This window comes from Hylobates moloch, unplaced genomic scaffold (genome assembly GCF_009828535.3).
Source record: "Hylobates moloch isolate HMO894 unplaced genomic scaffold, HMol_V3 SCAFFOLD_20, whole genome shotgun sequence".
NCBI lineage: Eukaryota > Metazoa > Chordata > Mammalia > Primates > Hylobatidae > Hylobates > Hylobates moloch.
Window position 1 is genome coordinate 15,382,100 of NW_026652295.1, and position 21,615 is coordinate 15,403,714.

General features: G+C 42.4%; 1 long non-coding RNA gene across 2 annotated transcripts in view; it reads right to left on the bottom strand.

Annotated features, from left to right (window-relative positions):
• Nucleotides 1-2,527: 2,527 nt before the first annotated feature.
• The window catches only part of LOC131382069 (uncharacterized), a 30,784-nt gene continuing 11,696 nt past the window's right edge, over nt 2,528-21,615 (bottom strand). The window contains exons 3-4 of one of the 2 annotated variants that reach the window (XR_009211231.1): nt 17,885-17,960; nt 2,528-2,810 (exon numbers count right to left, since the gene is read on the bottom strand). This is a non-coding gene — a long non-coding RNA (uncharacterized LOC131382069). Of the gene's footprint in view, nt 2,811-13,949; nt 14,132-17,884; nt 17,961-21,615 lie in introns of those variants that run through there. The other variant, XR_009211230.1, reaches the window with a different exon arrangement.

Consider the following 21,615-nt stretch of genomic DNA (forward strand, 5'->3'; position numbering starts at 1 on the left):
GCAAACCCAAACCCTGCACGGCTTGAGCTTTTCAAAGTAAATAAGTAATTACGGAGGGCCTACAAGTCTGGGACTGTGCTGTGTAACCTGGATTACCTCCCTTAGCCCACGGAGTATCACTGTGGGCAGATGTTATTTATATCTCATTACAAACAAGGAAACTGAGGGTCTCGAAGGTTAAACTACTTGCACAGTCACAGCTAGCAAGTGGCAACATTCGAATTTTAACCTGTGAGGTCGGGTTCCAGAGTCAATGCCCTAAAATGTTGTAACTTTACTGGCCACATCCAGCGAAGAGCTGCCACCTCCATTTCAGCTTAGCACTGAGCTGTTATTTCCTGTTGAATCCCTTTTCAGCTTTCTGGGTCCTTTTTACATAAGGACCCTAGGCTTGCTGATTTTCTGTATATATATATATATGTATACATGCGAGTGAGTGTGTGTGTATACACACACACATATATACATATGTACACATATATACATATACACATATACATATATACGTATATACATATATACACATACACATACGTATATATACATATATACATGCGTATACATATATATACATATACACATATATACTATATATACACACATATACACACATATATACACATATATATACACATATATATATATGTTGGGAGCAAGCCCACCAAAATCTGGCTCCAAAACTGGCCAGAAACAAAATCTCTGCAGCACTGTAACATGTTCATAATGGCCCTAACACCCAAGCTGGAAGGTTGTGGGTTTACGGGAATGAGAGCAAGGAACACCTGGCCCGCCCGGGGCAGAAAACCGCTTAAAGGCATTTTTTTTTTTTTTTTTGAGATGGAGTCTCGCTCTGTCGCCCAGGCTGGAGTGCAGTGGCGGGATCTCTGCTCACTGCAAGCTCTGCCTCCTGGGTTGACGGCATTCTCCTACCTCAGCCTCCCCAGTAGCTGGGACTGCAGGCGCCCACCACCACGCCCGGCTAATTTTTTGTAGTTTTAGTAGAGAGGGGTTTCACCCTGTTAGCCAGGATGGTCTCGATGTCATGACCTCGTGATCCGCCCGCCTCGGCCTCCCAAAGTGCTGGGATTACAGGCATGAGCCACCAAGCCCGGCCTAAAGGCATTCTTAAGCCACAAACAATAGCAGGAGCAATCTGTGCCTTAAGGACATGCTCCTGCTGCAGTTAACTAGCCCAACCTATTCCTTTAATTCGGCCCATCCCTTTGTTTCCCATGAGGGATACTTTTAGTTAATTTAGCATCTATAGAAACAATGCTAATGCCTGGTTTGCTATTAATAAATACATGGGTAAATCTCTGTTCGAGGCTCTTAGCTCTGAAGGCTGTGAGACCCCTGATTTCCCACTTCACACCCCTATATTTCTGTGTGTGTGTCTTTAATTCCTCTAGCGCCTCAGGGTTAGGGTCTCCCCGACCGAGCTGGTCTTGGCAATATATATATATCTATATCTGTATCTCCTTGCATCCTTCTAGAGTGCATTGCAAAGGAATGGTAACGGGTGCTGCTCATTTGTTTGCCTATTTGTGACCCCTGATTTGGGGCACTGTTTTTAGTCCTGATACAGTCTTCATTTCTACCCGTCTGAAGCAATGAGATGGAGAAAGAGACTCCCTGCCGATCCCTGTCATAACTGTTAAGCTCCACTGGGACAGAAAGCCCTTGCTGGTTTCTCAAACCTCTGAATTAGGCTTTAAAAAGAGCACTGGGTTCCAAGCACAAACAACAAATCTTCCTTCTAATCTCTTTTTGGATCAAACAATTGTATAGTACTCCAGCACAGTAATATGCAAACCTGAAATTAGCCTTAATAGTACTCTCAGTGATACTCAGTAGGTCTCATTATTTCAGTCACAGGGTAATGCAGGGTGGATGTAAACAAAATTTATGTGAAAGTACACAGCAAGTGGTCTCAAAATGCTTACTATGTGTCACTTAATAGGGATGTAGATATGGATGGGATATTGACCTTCACAATGTAACAGAGAAATGGGACAATAATTATATGTTGTATATATATAAAATGATAAGTGCAAAAGAAGTTCTCAAAATTTTTTTCTCAATATTTCATTTCCTTTTTTCTTCCCTTTCCCCCTACCAGCTACACTCCCACACCATATGATGCCCCTCACTGCTGGCTTTTCTGGGCCACCCACTGTGACTTCTTACGAAGACCTAAATTTTTCCCTAACAGCAAAGTTTCTGACCTATGTCAGCCTTATCTCACACATCAAAACTTAATCTTACTGTGTTCTACTTCCTCAAAACAACGAATAGACTCATCCAAAGATGTCAATTACTAATAAAGATTTGACAGTCATTTATATGTTAACAACAGCCTGTACTACCTTGACCCCTGGGGTAAGACGTTGAGCAAGAGCTGAAAAGACAAGACATATTAATAGACATAAACATATTGTTAAGAAGCTAAAATTTGTAAAATTTTTTCTGCTTGGGCTTTTTAACATGAGGTTTTCCATCATGCTGTGTCCGAAATTGGTGGGTTCTTGGTCTCACTGACTTCAAGAATGAAGCCGCGGACCCTCACAGTGAGTGTTACAGTTCTTAAAGATAGTGTGTCTGGAGTTTGTTCCTTTTGATGTTCAGATGTGTTCGGAGTTTCTTCCTTCTGGTAGGTTCATGGTCTCGCTGGCTTCAGGAGTGAAGCTGCAGACCTTTGCGGTGAGTGTTACACCTCTTAAGGCGGCACCTCTGGAGTTGTTTGTTCCTCCTGTCCAGAGTTGTTCATTCCTCCCGGTGGATTCATGGTCTCGCTGGCCTCAGGAGTGAAGCTGCAGACCTTCACAGTGAGTGTTACAACTCATAAAGGCAGTGTGGACCCAAAAAGTGAGCAGCAGCAAGATTTATTCCAAAGAGCGAAACAACAAAGCTTCCACAGTGTGGAAAGGGACCCGAGGGGTTACCGCTGCTGGCTGGGGCAGCCTGCTTTCATTCCCTTATCTGGCCCCACCCACATCCTGCTGATTGGTCCATTTTGACAGGGTGCTGATTGGTGTATTTACAATCCCTGAGCTAGACAGAGTGCTGATTTGTGCGTTTACAATCCTTTAGCTAGATACAAAAGTTCTCCAAGTCTCCACTAGATTACCTAGACACAGAGCACAGATTGGTGCATTTACAAACCTTGAGCTAGACACAGGGTGCTGACTGGTGCGTTTACAAACCTTGAGCTAGACACAGGGTGTTGATTGGTGTATTTACAATCCCTGAGCTAGACACAGAGTGCTGATTGGTGCATTTACAATCCTTTAGCTAGACAAAAAAGTTCTCCAAGTCCCCACTAGATTAGCTAGACACAGAGCACTGATTGGTGCATTTACAAACCTTGAGCTAGACACAGAGTGCTGATTGGTGCATTTACAATCCCTGAGCTAGACACAGAGTGCTGATTGGTGCATATACAATATTCCAGCTAGATATAAAAGTTCTCCAAGTCTCCACCTGACTGAGGAGCCCAGCTGGCTTTGCCTAGTGGATCCTGTGCCGGGGCCACAGTGGGAGCTGTCTGCCAGTCCTGTGCCACACGCCTGTGCTCCTCAGCCCTTGGGTGGTCAATGGGACCTGGTGCCGCGGAGTAGAGGGCAGCACCTGTTGGGGAGGCTCTGGCCGCGCAGGAGCCCATGGGGGCACTGCTGAGGCCCAGCGAGAATTCCAGCATGGCATGGGTGGGCCGGCAGTGCTAGGGGACCTGGTGCCCTCTCCGCAGCTGCTGGCCCGGGTGCTAAGCCCCTCACTGCGGCTGGCTGCTCTGAGTGCAGGACCTGCCAAGCCCATGCCCACCCAGAGCTCACGCTGGCCCGCGAGCCCACACGCAGCCCTGGTTCCTGCCCGCACCTCTTCCTCCACACCTCCGCGCAAGCAGAGGGAGTCAGCTCCCACCTTGGCCAGCCCTGAGAGGGGCTCCCACAGTGCAGCGGCGGGCTGAAGGGCTCCTTAAGTGCAGCCAGAGTGGATGCCGTGGCCTGAAGAGTTGCCGAGAGGGAGCGAGAGCTGCTAGCACGTTGTCACCTCTCAATGCCACCATTGAAATACCCATTATTTATCTGGGCCTTCCAAAGTCTTCCCTCATCTGTATACAGTTTAAGAGAAGAATTTTATTTTCCTCCATAATGACTGATGTTTTTGTCAAAGGCATCAGCAGTGAGTGTAAATTTGCATTTTAAATTTAGAATGATTTATTTTTAATGAAAAGTGTCGCTGCTGCAGTTAGTCTAGCTGTGATAGGGATTCAAGATTGATATTGAAAGAATATTAGAATTATGAGCATCCCTATGAAGGAAAAGATTGGCACACTTGACTTAATTTAAAACCTCTGTATGAGAAAAGATTCCATAAACAAAATTACATGACAAACAACAGACCTGGAGAAAATACTTGCAACATACGTAATCAAAGGGTTATTTAGCATTAAGACCCTGTGAGAAGTTCCTCGCACTCAATAAGCAAAAGGCAGGCAACCTAATTTATATGAAGAAAAAAAAAAGACTACTCAGAGAAAACCACAAATGATTAAAAAGCGCATGAGAGTCAAACCTTTAGAAAACTGAAGGAAGTCCATTTCTTGAACATCCATTTGTAAATTTTTCATAAATCCTCAAAATGATTTGTAAGGAAGTTTTTCTTTTCTCAAAGAAATGCATGGGAAGGGCTGTGTTCATTTCAGTTTCCTTCACAGTGGGTTTCTGACATTCTACTTCATTAGTCTTCATTGTCTTCAAGTCATCTTGTTTACTTCAGATCTTCTACGGCTTTTCTGTCAGCAGCACAGTGAAACCTCATCTATCCAGCAGCAACTTCAATCCTCTGGAATCCCCTGGCTTTCTTACTTAAGCTTAAAAATCATCTTTTTTCTCAACCATCTAATCACCATCTGCATTCAGCATTTTGAAGTAATGTTTTGAAGTAATGATAAGATGGATAATCTAGTTACTCACTGATTTCCTAGACACAATAGCATGATATGCTCTCTGGAAAAGTAAACAAGTTTTATGAGGGGAAGAATGTACTTGATACACAGGGCCAGTATCAATTCTAGAAGTCCTGATGTTCCTAATAGGGTAAAGGAAGTTAAAAACTTATTTAAGATTTTCCCATCTGTAGCTTAGATCCCATAAACTTCTTGTATATATTATTTCAGTTAGTTTAGCTGTATATTAGTTGTCTTTAAAATAACATGTAAATTTTAATATCCTATTTGGAAATAGAAGAAAGTATTTACATAGATACAAAAGAATGCTTGAAAAGAAGCTTAATCTGATGAATTAAAGATGTGCGAGCTCTCTGCTTATCAGACTGACGAGGCTGGAAAAGATTAATATTTAGTGTTAATGTTGGCAAACAGTGCTGAGTGAGAGCATTAACTGGCCTCACTTCTCTGTAGAGCAACACAGCAACATTTATCAAAAATAAAATAAATGTCTTTTTTCCTCAGCAAATCTTCCAAGGATCTTTATGGGATAAATATTTGCAAAAGTGGATGAATATACATGTTCAAAAATCTTGATTGTAGCCTTGTAATAATGAAGTCATGAGAACCATTTCAACATTGGCCAACAGAGGAGTGGATAAACGCATTAAAATACGTTCACAGGCCAGGCGTGGTGGTTCATGCCTGTAATCTCAGCATTTTGGGAGGCTGATGTGGGCAGATCACTCAAGGTCGGGAGTTCGAGACCAGCCTGGCTAATGTGGTGAGACCTCCATCTCTACTAAAAATACAAAATTTAGCTGGACATGGTAGCACACACCTGTAATCCCAGCTACTTAGGAGGCTGAGGTGGGAGGATTGCACGAACCTGGGAGGCAGAGGTTGCAGTGAGCTGAGACCGCACCACTGCACTCCAGCCTGGGTGACAGAGTGAGACTCCATCTCAAAAAATAATAATAATAATAAATGAAATAAAATACATTCACACCGCACATGCAAGCAGCTAAAAAATGAGTAAGAGTGTACTCCTATGCAAGGATGTCACTTTATTTTTTACAGTTCCAGGATAATATATACATTATACACACTTTTGTAATTAGCAACAAACAACATAATCATATATCTAGATGTAAGTGTGGGTGTGTGTTCGTAGAAAAATGGTTGACTCAAACTGCTGGCAGTGACCTCTAGGGAGGAGCTTGGGATTGGAACAAGGAAATATTTAAAATTTTTATTTTAATTTCTAACTTGCATTAAAAAAAATCTTTCATTATTAACATACTAAAAAAAAAGAAGAGAAGTTTTAACATTTTCTTATAAAATAGTATGCAAATTACCCAGATTCCATTATAGTGCTACTGCATTCTAAAAGAATTCGTCTGTCTCTTCAAATGCCTCCATTGATAATGTACATTTACCTGTATTTCCCGCCAGTTATTTGAAAGTCTGGAAAGAGCACTACACTGAAAGTCAGGATGTGTGAGTTCGAGTTTCTGTTGACCTGTCTGTTTGCAGATCAATACTTTCACTTCTCTGAATCTCTAAAAATGGACATTGGTAAGATGACTGATTTTCTAACTCTGCTTCCTGCAGACACAAGGAACTCTTCTCCACAACGACCTATCACTCGCCACCCTGCTTTTCAGCCAAAGCTGCTCTGGTTCTCTGTTTTATTCATTTTCATATCCACCTATGATTTTGTCTGATTCTGAGCAACAGTCATCTGAAAATATTCAGAAGAGATTATTTTAAGGCTTCTTCTAGAACCAATACTTCTTGTATCTCTAAAACCCAAGTGCTGATTAGGGGAGGCAGTCAACCCTTAAGTTTACTCCAGCTAGGAAGCTGCCTGTCTTCCTCATACATTGGGCCAGAAGCACAGACCTTCTTTATTTTTTTCCAGAATGTAAAGTTGGGCTGTCGAGGCTGTAATGGAGATGAATGAGAAGAAACAAAGTGCATGTGTCACAACACAAGAGGCAAAGAGGGCTGCTGGGGAAACAAGGAATTCTTGATCTGCCCTTTCTTCAAATGACCACTGAGCCAGTTGGCATTAGTCTTGGCGTAATGATTTTGCTTGTTGTCTATGAACATGCTCTGTTTAGAAATAATAGTTGGCAGAATGCCTTGAGAATACATTCACTAGGGAAATGTAATTCATGCCTTACTGTTAAAGGTCACACCAGAAACTAGCACCAGCTCTTAACAGCTGAATGGGAGAGGGCCAGGGCCTTATCTTCACTTTCAGAGCCCAGCACTGAAATTCAGTGCTTCAGGGGCAGCACCATTCAGCCCAGTAAATTGTGTACTATTTAATAATTTGGCCTCCCAGGAAGCCAAGAGGCCAAAGAAAGAGGCTGACATATCCAGTTTCTCAGAAAGAAACATTTAGTAGGGACTTAGGAACAGAAGCCATGTCTGTGTCTCGGGTGGTGGGAAAACAAGATGGTGGGTCTTGTGCCATTATCCTGCAGACCAAGGACTTATGTACCATAGGGGAGGAGTGATTCAGAAGGGATGTGTAGGACAATTGAAGTATGGTAACACCAACGTTGTCGGACCTAAGGGCAAGATTTATGGTAATTACCTGCTCTCACAAGGAACAGTAGATAAACTGGAAATTTTAGAAGCTTTCCCAGAACTGGAGTTAATGAGAAGTCAACATGGCAGATTAGCAATCTAAGATGGAGTTGCTTTGGCCTCCATGCCATCCTTTCAAGACACTAAATATGTTGTAGTGAACTCATCTCTAACACCACTGTCTGCATCATGAGTGGCATCCAGTGGCCATGGAACTATTTGCCAAAGTAGGAAGTGAAAAACAGTGTCAACATGGAGCATTCATTTGTCACATTCCCATTTCACAGCCCAGTCATAATGACGTAGATTGGTCATTTATTCTATCATTCTATTTTTTCCATAGGAAAGTCTTAATACTGTGTTTAAAATATCACCAACTGAACCTACTTGACTTTAACTCATTGAATTCCCTGGTTGCCTCTTAACACTTCTACATATACCACATAGCACTGAAATTAGCTCTTATCCTTTGGATTTGTGTTATTAAAGGAAGGTTCTGTCTCCTATTTCTCTTATATCCCCTCTGAGATCCAAATAAAATGCTAACAGCCAGTAGACTAAATGTGACTAAAATTTTTTTGGCCATTAAAGAGACAAGAAACAGGAGAGAAACAATTTGAGATATGTTATACTGACAAATAAGCATATTAAATCTAACAGTGTGCCTTGATTGGACACTTTAAAGAGTAAGCTACAAAGGAAGGGAAGAGTGGATAAATAGGGAACTGTCTCTGTTATTTAAATAAAAAATAAAGTTGAATCACCAAAGGGCTGCCATATAAACAATTTTTAAGCACTTCTTACATGTCATTTTGTATAAGTTATTTACTGACACAATGATGCTGAGAATCCAGCTACCCCAAAACTCAGCGGCTTAAAACAATAAACATGTAGTTAGCTCTCAATACTGTGTAGATTAGTGATTTAGATTGGGTTCAGTTGCAGGATTTTTCTCATCTGGGCTTGGCCCGCTAACGCTCACACTTCTGGAGATGAGTTAGCTGTCAGCTGTTAGCTGGGTCATATGATTCTCATCTTCCAGCAGGCTAGCCCAGGCAGACATTCATGGTAGTGTCTGAAGGCAAGAGCAAGAGCAAGTCTCAATATGCAGGTCCTTTACAAGCCTCTATTTGCATCATGTTTGCTAACAGCCCACTGGGCAAAGTAAGTTGCATGGCTGAGCCCAGAAGCAGAGAGGGAGGGCACCACAGAGTTACAGAATAAAGAACATGAACACGTGAAGAAATAAAGAATTAGGGCCTTGAATACTATCTCCCCACAGACTCTGTGCTCACTTAATTGATGCCACCTCATTTAATTTCACAATAACGCTAAAGACATTTTTACTAGTACTTCCAGTCAATAGATATAAATAATAAGGATAAGAGAAAGACCAACCAGCTGGTGATGAATAGAGTCACTACCTCTTCCCCTCTTTTATAGGGTCTTCTGTGTGCATATATTTTAGAATTTCTCAAACCTTGATTATTTACAGAAAAGATATGGAAAATTATGGCAGAGAGCGCGAGAGAGAGAGCTTTCAAATAGAATGGTGTTTGGCAGAGAATGGCAAAGTTAGGAGCCAAAGAGCCTAGTCTATATGTTCCACTTGTGTGTGACCTGGAGCCCTTATGTTTTGGCCACTTTCTCCAATTTGGAATAACTGTATTTACTCAATACCTGTACCCCCATTGTATCTAGGAAGTAACTAACTTGCTTTTGATGTTACAGACTCATAGGCAGAAAGACTTGCCTTGTCTCAGACGAGACTTTGGACTATGGACTTTTGAGTTAATGCTGAAATGAGTTAAGACTTTGGGGGACTGTTGGGAAGACATGATTGGCTTTGAAATGTGAGAACATTTAGGAGGGGTCAGAAGCAGAATGATATGGTTTGGTTGTGTCCCCACCGAAATATCATCTTGAATTATAGCTCCCACAATTCCCACATGTTGTGGGAGCGACCTGGTGGGAGATAATTGAATCATGGGAGCAGTTTCTCCCATACTGTCCTTGTGGTAGTGAATAAGTCTCACGAAATCTGATGATTTTATAAGAGGAAACCCCTTTTGCTTGATTCTTATTCTGTCTTTGCCTGTCACCATGTAAGATGTGCCTTTTGCCTTCGGCCATGATCATGAGGTCTCCAGAGCCATGTGGAACTGTGAGCCCATTAAACCTCTTTTCCTTTATAAATTACCAAGTTTCAGGTACATCTTTATCAGCAGCATGAAAATGAACTAATATACGTACATTATTTTCAACTTGTGTGCATGTGTGCACACACCTATAATGGTAGGAAGCATTTCAAACTGTTAAAAGCTGTAGGACCATAAACAATATAAGTTTTTTTCTTTCTCCTGTTTTTCAAAATTTTTGCAATTACTTCCATGTTAAAGGTTAGCATTATTTTAATAAAATATTATACAAAAAGAAAATGTAATAGTTAATGAATGTTGCATTAGTCCATTCTCATGCTGCTATAAAGATGCTACCTGAGACTGGGTAATTTATAAAGAAAGGAGGTTCAACTGACTCACAGTTCCACATGGCTGGGGAGGCCTCAGAAAACTTAAAATCATGGTGGAAGATGAAGGGAAAGCAAGGCACGTCTTCCATGGCAGCAGGTGAGAGAGAAAGCACAAGGGAAACTGCCACTTTGAAACCATCGGATCTCATGAGCACTCCCTCACTATGACAAGAACATCACGGGGGAAACCACCCCCATAATCCAATCACCTCCCACAAGGTCCCTCCCTAGGCACATGGGGATTACAATCTGAGATGAGATTCGGGTGAGGACACAGAGCCAAGCCATATCAAATGTGTTCTAATTAAGGTCTAAAAATACTAGTGTTATCATCATTCAAAATCTCTAAAATTTGTATCTATGCAGAAGCAAACATCATAAGAACTAGACTCAGGGTTAGAAGAAAAAAGTTGTGCTCCCAAAATCCTCAGTGTGAGTTTGATAAAAAAATTCTGGAAGTAAAACCAAGCTCTAGACATCAACAAGCTCACTGGCTTTTCATACTTGATTTTAATAATAGAAACCCCTGTTGCTTTTATAAGAAAATGTAGATGAACTCAAACAAGTAAAACTGCTTCATTTGAAACCAAACCCTCCAGCAGTATGCTTGAACTCTATGGTAACCTAGTTGGAATCCACTGACCTAGTCCAACCCATGACTTTCCAGATGAACAGATCCCCAGATGGAAGGGGCTGATCTTCCTCTCCTCTAATCCAGGGTCAGATAAGAGGAGGCCCCATGCTACCTCTCAGCAGTCCAGGGCCAGGTGACTCTTATCATCATTGCAAGACACGAAGTCAAAGGTAGAGAAGAAAATCATGTCCCACAGGACTGAGAGAGAAAAGCCAAAGGTACAAACCATGTTGTCCTTGAAGGGCCAGAAGGCAGAGACTAAATCTAAGAGCCAGTACCTGCTTTTCTGAGACTCCAGTGATGACTTGCACAACTACTCCAGGTTGGTGTAGGGAGTCAGGATGGGGCAGATATGGAATGTCTTGCGGATGAGGGTCACATGGCCAACTAGTGAAACTCTAGGACTGAAAGCCAGGTGTTTCAACTCAGTAAGATGGCCTGGCTAATTCACACACAAACACACATGTAAACCTATGTAAACTACATAAACTTCATATTCCAGTGTTCACCTTATTGAAAATGTCCTTCTTGAGATCCTCAATGATCAACTTCAATGCCAATCCAATGAATAATTTCATTCATTTTCCTATGTAGTCTCTACTTTGTCCTTTCCTTTGGCCATTTTCTCACTATATATTTTCTCAGAACTCTATCACCCTCTCCCATTGCATCAATTAGCATCTAGTTTTAGTGATCAGACTCCAGTGTGCTTAAGAGTCATCTGAAAAGTAGGATTAAAATGACGATCTGGGGTCCATTCCCAGAGGAGTTGGCTGCCAGGGTTTTGGGGGTGGGTGCAATGTACACAGATGGTCTTTGAGAAACACTGAACAATATGGTAATGATTCTCAAAGTGAGTCTCCAGTCCAGATCTTTCTCCTGGGCTCGAGGCCTAAAATTTCAACTGCTCGATACATTTGGAGAAATCCTGTCACTTTAAATTCATCATGCTCTTATCCACCCACACCCAAATCCACTGTCTTTTCCTACATGTCCATTGTAGTCTTGCCATCTCTTCAGACTCTGCCACAAGGCTGGATCCAGGTCCTCAACGATGGTGAGCTCCCACCTATTTTCCCCCTTTGCTGGCCTCTGCTTTCTCTTTCCCTCTCTTACTTATTTCTAATGGCTGAATCTCACCCAAAGATAGGAAGAGCCACTGACTACATAACATTCATTACTTCCCAAATCTCCGAGTTCAGTCATTGCAATGACTGCTACCAGTTTCCATGAAGAAAAGGAGAAAATATAGGAATAAACATATTAATATTTCCATACCCATATAATTTTTCCAAAACATTATTCCTAAAAAGGTTTATCTGGTAGTCAATGTTGATGGAAGCTTCAAGACTAATTAGGGGACAGGGAGTAAGAGCAGTATGCCAGGTTGCTATGGAATTGATGGCTTAAAGCTGAATGTAAAGCACACTTACTCTCAAAAGTCCTCCAATCATGATCCCCTCCTCATCTATTCAAGCCCAGCCTCCCTTCATCTGACCCTGGCTCCTCTACTTAGCTTTCTTCCTCTGCTCCATACTTACTCACTGAGAACCCCCAACTTCCTGGGCATTGCTTCTGCAGAGCAGTTGAACTCTTCCTATATGTCACTCTAAGCACATCCCAACTATGTCTAGAGATCAACCTCACCAACTAGAATGAACCACCGATAGATTTTTAAATATAGAGATGTTTCTCCTTCAAGAAAAAAATTCTGTTACCAGCCCTTTCACATTTTTTTTCCCTGTGGCGTAAGTTGGGTCTTGTGAAATTGCTTTGATACTAGTCACAATCTGACCACCATGATATTTTTTGATCTTTTTCTCTTGTGAGAATAGTTGAGCAGAGTCATTACAGTAAATTGCTAGTGAGGCCAGTGTCTCTGGTTTAGTCCTCCTGAGGGTTAGTTAGCTTTGTGTTGTTGCCAGATCTCAGCACTCCTCCTCCCTCCAGCCCGGTGTCTTGCCAGGGCAGGTTTATTACTAGAAAGGCCAGTTTTGGGGTGGCAGTTTGGAGAAAGAAAGGAAAAGGGTATGGGGGAGACAGCAGCTTTTCTTTTTTTTCTTTTTTGAGACAAAGTCTCACTCTGTCATACAGGCTGGAATGCAATGGCACGATCTTGGCCCACTGCAACCTCCGCCTCCTGGGTTCAAAAGATTCTCATGCCTCAGCCTCCTGAGTAGCTGGGATTACAGGCGCATGCCACCACAACCAGCTAATTTTTTTTTTTTGTATTTTTTGGTAGAGACAGAGCTTCACCACGTTGGCCAGGCTGTGGCACCTTTTCTTATTAACCTCAAAATATCCAGAAACTTGGAACCAGAATCTATCTTTCATTGAGTTTGAGTTCATGGATTATATGACAATACTCACTGGCCCTGCCTGTTTCCCCAGGAGCTCCTTGGTAAGATTAGGTTGCTTCCTTGTGAAATCTCTTCTTAGATAAGGAAACAGACTCTGTTTATCCTTGGCCATAGTTAGCATCTTCCAATTTCTATTGATGGTAGCTTTGAAGTTTTCAATTTTTAACTTCAGAATCTGAAACTTTACATGCATCCTAAGTGAGTGGGTCAATGGCAGAACCCAGCCCTTGTTTCAGCTGGAACAAGATTAGATGGGCATGTTTATTTTTCACTTACTTATTTATGAGTCAGGGTCTCACTCTGTTGCCCAGGCTGGAGTGCAGTGGTGCAATTATAGCTCACTATAAACTACTGGACTCAAGAGATCCTCTGGCCTCAGCCCATTGAGTAGCTGGGGCTACAGAGGCACATGCCCAGCTAATTTTTTTTTTTAATAGAAACAAGGTCTCATTATATTTCCCAGGCTGGTCTCGACTCCTGAGCTCAAGTGATCCTCCTGCCTCGGCCTCCTAAAGTGCTGGGATTACAGACATGAGCCACTGTGCCCAGCCATGATATGTTTATTTTTAAAGAAAAAAATGTTTTAAATGTCATTCAACAATAGTGTAGTTATGACTAGAGACAGAAAAGGCTGATGATCCAACGGTTATTTTAACAGCAAACTAATTACAGAAAAAAAATTTATTGATGTGACTTATAGAAATAATTTTAAAGAGATTTAAAAACTTTGGAAACTTATGTTTTTATAATCAGATACAGAAACTAATAACTTCATGCTTTAAAAAATATCCAACAATATAACTAATAGTAACACGATAACACTAATTACCAACTATTACTGTTCTGTATCAGTAATTTTTAGTTGTGAATTTTGTGGGTTTTTTTTTTAATGATGGCAATACAAGATATGGCCTGTGTATTTCTGTAAGGATTTTCCCTAGTTCCAGAACCATCCAGGTGATCTTGAACAGCACACTATGTAACAGAATCCCTGGTTCCTACTTCTGTTAAATAAGAGAAGTCATATCTCTAAATCCATTCATCTTAATACTCTATGATCTCTGGCAAAAAAAAAAAGAAAAAAATTTAGTAGGATTACTAATACAGCCTATTCCAATGACTATTACACACATCTTAACCCATAACGCCATCCTTACATAGGGCAATTTCAAAATTGTTCTCCTACTTCCATTAAGCTTTAAGCAGCAATTCTTTTGTGGATCGCGGACCCTTTAGAGAAGCTGATGGAAGCTATGGCCCTTCTCCTCAATTTGCGAAAAAGAGAGAAATCCATACACAATATAGTATAATCTTAGGAAAGCTATTAACCTCTTCAACCCTTTAAATGGAGTTTGCAAAGAACCATAGACCCCAGTTTTTAAAACTCTGGATAAATATTTACTTTTAATGTCTAGCCTTAAGAACTAAACTCAGACAAGATGTTGAATGAATATAAAACAAGGTTGAGACTGCAAAAAAGAATCTTCCTTACCTAACTCATATTTTACACTACCATCAAAATATCTCAAAGCTTAGCACAGGGGTATTTCTCCGTTTCTAGCCCTCTGTGACCTCATTACCCCTCAAAGTGGGAGCACAGTCCCCCATGTGGCCTGCCAGCCTCACCTCCACTCCAGCCTGTTGCCCAGGACTTTCTAAAGACCATGCCTGTCAAAACGGACATGACCCGTTCCCCTGTGATACTCACCCCTGTGCCTTTTCTCACATTTTCCTCATTGCCTGCATTGCTACCTTCTTTCCTAGGTTTATCTGTTAACATCTTTCCACTTATTTGCATGTAGTAAAATAGAATGTCACCTCCTCCATAAAGATTTCCCTGAGCCTTTTTGCTGGATGTGGACAGGCCTGCCTTAAAACCCTGTGGCAATTTATTATTACATATTACCTAGTTCCTTAAATTGATTCACACTGCCTGCCTTGCCCAAGTGACATATTAAAGGTTATTGAATGATTCAATGAATGAATGGTAATGGTTATGGAACGAATCAATGAACGAATGAATGAATACCTGAATTCTAACAGTGAAAGTCTGACTGGATCAGGAGTTTACAAACTTGAGACACTGGGAAGTGAGAAGAGAATAAACAACTGGATGGGAAAAATTAGCACTGGCCTAGGAGCCAGAATTCCAGGGTTCTAGCCCCTCTCAAACATTTCCTTACTGTGTCACCTTGAGTAAGTCATTTAATTTCTTTAATGCTCACTTTTCTTGTGCAAATTAAATGAAACATAAAATATATGTGTGTGAACCTGCTTTGTAAACTGACATCAAATTTTATATCACTATCATCATTTTATGTCACTATCGTCATTCTTCACACGACTGTCAAGAAGTAAGTGGAAAATTATACAATCCAAATAAAGGTAACCCAAGTAACTCAACTGTTTACCTTGATTTTATTCAAGCTTTGTAGACATTTATAAATTAAGTCAAAGGTACAGGCAATTGGTGTTTCTCAATGTGATGATATTGCCTAACCTTCCTTTTCTGTGAATTTTTTTAATCCAAGTATTTAAACACAATCAAAATTTATTACACATCAATTGCTCTAACCAAGCTTTACTGCAGGGGCTCTCAGCGTGGAGTCCATGGACCACAGGGTTGTCAATGTACTTTAGTCGATTCCAAAAAGCCTCTGTAATTTTATGCAAAATTTTATGAATCTGTGTTCAAAAGAAGGATCTGAGGCTGGGTGCAGTTGCTCACATCTATATCCCAGGACTTTGGGAGGCCAAAGTGAGTGGATCACCAGGTCAGGAGATGGAGACCATCCTGGCTAACACGGTGAAACCCCTTCTCTACTAAAAATACAACAAATTAGCTGGGCGTGGTGGTGGGTGCCTGTAGTCCCAGCTACTCGGGAGGCTGAGGCAGGAGAATGGCGTGAACCTGGGAGGCGGAGCTTGCAGTGAGCCCAGATCGCACCACTGCACTCCAGTCTCCGTGACAGGAGTGAGACGCTGTCTCAAAACAAAAAAAAACAAAAAAAAAATTTGCTTGGTATAGTGACACACACCTGTAGTCCCAGCTACTCAGGTGACTGAGATGGGAGAATGAAACAGGAGGATCACCTGATCCAGGAAAGTTGAGGCTGCAGTGAGCCCTGATCGCACCTCTGCACTCCAGCCGGGGTGACGGGGAGAGGTGACAGCACAGTGGCAGCCCTCGCTCGCTCTCGGCACCTCCTCGGCCTTGGCGCCCACTCTGGCCGCGCTTGAGGAGCCCTTCAGCCCGCCGCTGCACTGTGGGAGCCCGTTTCTCGGCTGGCCAAGGCCGGAGCCGGCTCCCTCAGCTTGCGGGGAGGTGTGGAGGGAGAGGGGCGGGCGGGAACCGGGGCTGCGCGCCGCGCTTGCGGCCAGCGCTAGTTCCAAGTGGGCGTGGGCTCAGCAGGCCCCGCACTCGGAGCGGCCAGCCTGCCACGCCGGCCCTGGGCAGTGAGGGGCTTAGCAACTGGGCCAGCAGCTGCTGTGCTCAATTTCTCGCCGGGCCTTAGCTGCCTTCCCGCGAGGCAGGGCTCGGGACCTGCAGCCCACCATGCCTGAGCCTCCCCCTGCCTCTGTGGGCTCCTGTGCAGCCCGAGCCTCCCCAACAAGCGCCACCCCCTGCTCCACGGCGGCCAGTCCCATCGACCACCCAAGGGCTGAGAAGTGCGGGTGCACGGCGCGGGACTTGGCAGGCAGCTCCACCTGCACCGCCCCCTGCCCCACGGCGCCCAGTCCCTTCAACCACCCAACAGCTGAGGAGTGCGGGTGTACGGTGCAGGACTGGCAGGCAGCTTCACCAGCAGCCCCCATGCAGGATCTGAGGCAGGATCCGTTGGGTGAAGCCAGCTGGGCTTTTGAGTCTGGTGAAGATTTTGAGTCTGGTGAAGATTTGGAGAACCTTTATGTCTAGCTAAGGGATTGTAAATACACCAATCAGCACTCTGTATCTAGCTCAAGGTTTGTAAACACACCAATCAGCACCCTGTGTCTACCTCAGGGTTTGTGAATGCACCAATCCACACTCTGTATCTAGCTACTCTGGTGGGGACTTGGAGAACCTTTATGTTTAGCTAAAGGATTGTAAATACACCAATAGGCACTCTGTATCTAGCTCAAGGTTTGTAAACACTCCAGTCAGCACCCTGTGTCTAGCTCAGGGTTTGTGAATGGACCGATCGACACTCTGTATCTAGCTACTCTGGTGGGGACTTGGAAAACCTTTGTGTGGACACGCTGTATCTAGGTAATCCAGTGGGGAGGTGGAGAACTTTTGTGTCTAGCTTAGGGATTGTAAACACACCAATCAGCACCCTGTCAAAACAGACCAATCAGCACTCTGTAAAACAGACCAATCAGCTCTCTGTAAAATGGACCAATCAGCAGGATGTGGGTGGGGCCAGATAAGAGAATATAAAGTAGGCTGTTGCAGGTCGCAGCGGTAACCCAGTGGGATTCTCTTCTGTAGGGTGTGGGAGTTAGTTGTTGTTTTGCTGTTTGCAGTAACTTTTGCTGCTGTTCAGTTTTTGGGTTCATACTGTTGTTATAAGCTGTAACACTCACGGTAAAGGTCTGCAGCTTCAGTCCTGAAACCAGCGAGCGTATGAACCACGTTGCCCCTCCCCGGCCCCAGCGTAAACGAACAACTGGGGACTCCCTGTGTTAAGAGCTGTAACTCATCATGAAGGTCTGCAGCTTCACTTCTGAGTCAGCGAGACCACAAACCCACCAGCAGGAAGAAACCTCAAACATCTGAGCATCAGAATGAACTCTGGACATGCCGGTTTTCTTTTAAGAACTGTAACACTCACCTTGAGTCCACGGCTTGTTTTTGGAAGTCAGACAAAGAACCCACCAATTCTGGACACAATGGGAGTGAGACTCTGTCTGGGAAAAAAAAAAAGGATCTGTATTTATCAAACCCTCAAAGGGACCCAGGACCACAAAAAGTTTGGGAACTTCTATTAAGGATTTAAACTTCAAAAACTTTTTGCGTTTGTACTTGCCTAACACAATGACAGCAGTAGAACCCCAAAATGTATGGTCATGGGAATCTGGCTACATAGTTGTTAATATGTCCATGGAAGGGGATATACTGTGGCAATACGACAAAGCAGATGCAAGGAGCAGCTTTTGGACAGCCAATCCACTGTTGTGTAATTTGTCAGTTTTCATAGATGAGAGATTCTCTAACGTCACAAGGTATTTTAGCTCTGTCTGAAAATTATTTGTTTTGGTCTAGGGATTCCATCTTCTAGTCTTTTCCAAAACTTAATGCATCAATAATTTATTCCCAATTTTGAAAGGATACCTTGAGGCTCTTGATGTGAGTGAGGAATGAACGTTTTGCCGAGTTTGATTTGAGAAGCAGTATGGGGAGAAAGGGTCCCACTATGGGGAAACGAGGCTTGAGATGACACTGAAATAAAAATGTTTCTGGGAAAGAGACAATAATTATAAATTTTTAGTAACTAAAGAAGCTTTGGAAAAAGAGATGTTAACAAGAATATTTAAGAAGCTTTGCTGTGTGGTGTGTAATCCTGGGTTCACACCATTCTCCTGCCTCCGCCTCTCCAAGTAGCTGGGACTACAGGCGCCCGCCACCATGCCCGGCTAATTTTTTGTATTTTTAGTAGAGACGGGGTTTCACTGTGGTCTCAATCTCCTGACCTCGTGATCCGCCCGCCTCAGCCTCCCAAAGTGCTGGGATTACAAGCGTGAGCCACCGCGCCCGGCCGTAATGGAACCTTTTATACCACTTTTGTGCCACTGATGTTTCAGTAAAATCATGTTGTGCAGTTTGGCATAAACTTATAAATCTAGACTTATCAGTGATTTTTGGCTTTGGCTGTATGTTATAATCACCTGAAGAATTTCCAATAAATATTCAATGTGTTGGCTCTTCTCCCAGATATTGATATATTTGGTCTTAAGTAGGGCCTCAGCATAGTACTTTTAAAAAGTGCTGCAGGTGATCTAAAGTGATTTTAAAACCAATAGTTTAGGGTCTGGAATGGTGATTTGTAGTCTTCCTCTGATTCATCAGAATCATCCTAGAAGCTTTTAAACAGTACAGATATACTGGCTCTACCTTACCCCATTTAATTTGAATCACTGGACATTACAAGTTTTTGTAAAGTTTCCCAGGTGATTTTGATGCAAGATGAAGTTTAAAAACCACTGGGCTCTAGAAGAGAAATATACCAGGGCCTAAAAGACAAGATCAATCTGTTGAGAAGCCATATAGACTGCTTTGTAATGGTACTAAGTAACTAATTCCAAGATGTCTCCCTCTCAAAAGGTACTTATCAACATTTTATTTCTATGCTAAATGAATGAAAACGATAGTAAGAGCTATCCAAGGTTGATCCTACCCTCCAGACAAAAAAGAAGCAAGATGATTAGGATGAAAGCAAACTTCCAATGCAACTCTTATTGTGCTTGAAGAATTCGTGCTTTCAGACTGGTTTCTTATTAAAAGCAATTTGAAGTGATAACTCATAGAAACTCTAATTTAAAGTCTTATGAGGGAAAAGGAAAAGAAAACCAACTTAGAATAACGGAGGTCTTTTCAATGTTAATCTGGTATAATTCAGCTTCCAAGAGAAAGAAAGATACACAGCCTGATCCATTTTTAGGGACCATCAGGGACACGAGGGGCCAAGTAGAATGGGACAGTGGTGTCCTGTCAGGGGTGGTAGGTGGCCAAGATGTCCCCAATCCTTTCCTGTTCTGGAACATTCTGTGCAGGCAAGCTGGTGGCCTTTCAGGGTGTTCTGGATGGTAGCACCCCCTACATACAGTTATTTATTAAACAACCACTTCCTCTTGCCAAAAATAAAAAAAAAAAAAATTGGCATGGTGTAAAATCATGAGGCCCATTGTTCCACAGCAAGAAAGCCACCTCATAATTTACTACTCTGTAGTGTGGGCCATTTTTCTTTTTACTTTTTTCTTTTTTTTTGAGACAGAGCCTTGCTCTGTCGCCCAGGCTGGAGTGCAGTGGCATGATCGCAGCTCACTGCAACCACCACTTCCTGGGTTCAAGAGACTCTCCTGTTTCAGCCTCCCGGGTAGCTGGGATTACAGGCGCATGCCAACATGTCCAGCTAATTTTTGTATTTTTAGTACAGACAGGGTTTCACCATGTTGGCCAGGCTGGTCTCAAACTCCTAACCTCAGGTGATCCGCCTGCCTCGGCCTCCCAAAGTGCAGGGATTACAGGTGTGAGCCCAGTCAGTGTGGGGCATTTTTCACTACTGAAGTATTGGGGGCTTAAATTTAAAAACAAGCATACATGCACACACACACACGTGCGCAATATGCACACATGCACACACAGTTTCTGGGACATATAGGCATACACACATGCACGCACAGGCATTCACTCATGTGATTTCTTTCAGCTGATCCTGCTTGTTTTGCTCTTGTTCATAATATGGGAGCAGTTAACTGTTACTTCAGTGACTATTCCAATTATTAGGGCAATGAAATAAGTTGACAGCAAGCCATAAAAAGCTCCTTAGTTAAAAGAAAATGCCACATTTTGTTTTTTGGTGAGATTAGTTCCTTACTTGCAGAGGGCAGACTGTAATTACTGAATAAAGCTGCATTTTGTCACTCTGAAAGCTGCTGGCATACCATGTGTTTAAGAAAGTGACACTATGATTTTCTGTATAACACCTGAATTCTAATAAAGAATGTTTGGTGCTGTAGTTTCCATATGAAGAAGAAAGCAGAAAGACAAAAGGCAAATCAAGAGTCTAACCCTGAGAACTGGCTAGAGCTGGTGAGAGTACGTGGGCCAGCGCTGGAGGAATGAAGATGGTCTCTAATCATCCTGGATCATCCTAGATCAGCTCAGACCCAGTCCAGAGACCAAGGGAACAATGCCATTGAGTTAAGACAAGGTTGATTATGAAAAGATCTACAAAGCACTAAGCGTACTGATAGGAAAAAGCCTTTCTACTGAAACACGGAAGATGATTCAGGCAGAATTTGTTTTGTTTTGTTTTACCATAACAAAGTAATAAATAAAATGAAAACCTTAATCATGATACCAACTGCTGTTATAGAATTTTTAAAAAACTGCCCTTATGAATAAAATGGTAGAGTTTTCTGTTATTTGTTCCAAAACACTACCCACATCGACTGAGTGCTTAGATTTGTCTTCAGGACCATGGTTACTTTCACTTTGTTTCTGTGAGTCAAGACCGGAAAGCATAAATTCAGAGACAAGGTCCATTCCAGCCAGGGAACTTCATGATGCAAGGCTTGGAGTAGGAATGAACACAGTCGTGGGGAAATCAGTATGACAGATGACTCGAGAAAGACCTGGGTTGAAATTCTGACTCCTGTTAGCTATGCCAACTTGAAAAAGCTTTGTAATCTATAAAATGGGGACATAAATAGTATCTACTTCACGGAGTCATTAGAAGAATCAAATGAATTAATGCATGTAAGCACTTAATTCAAGAGTATTACATGCATTAATACAAGAGCACTTAGCACAGCCCTCAGTAAATCTTAGCTTCTATTAGTC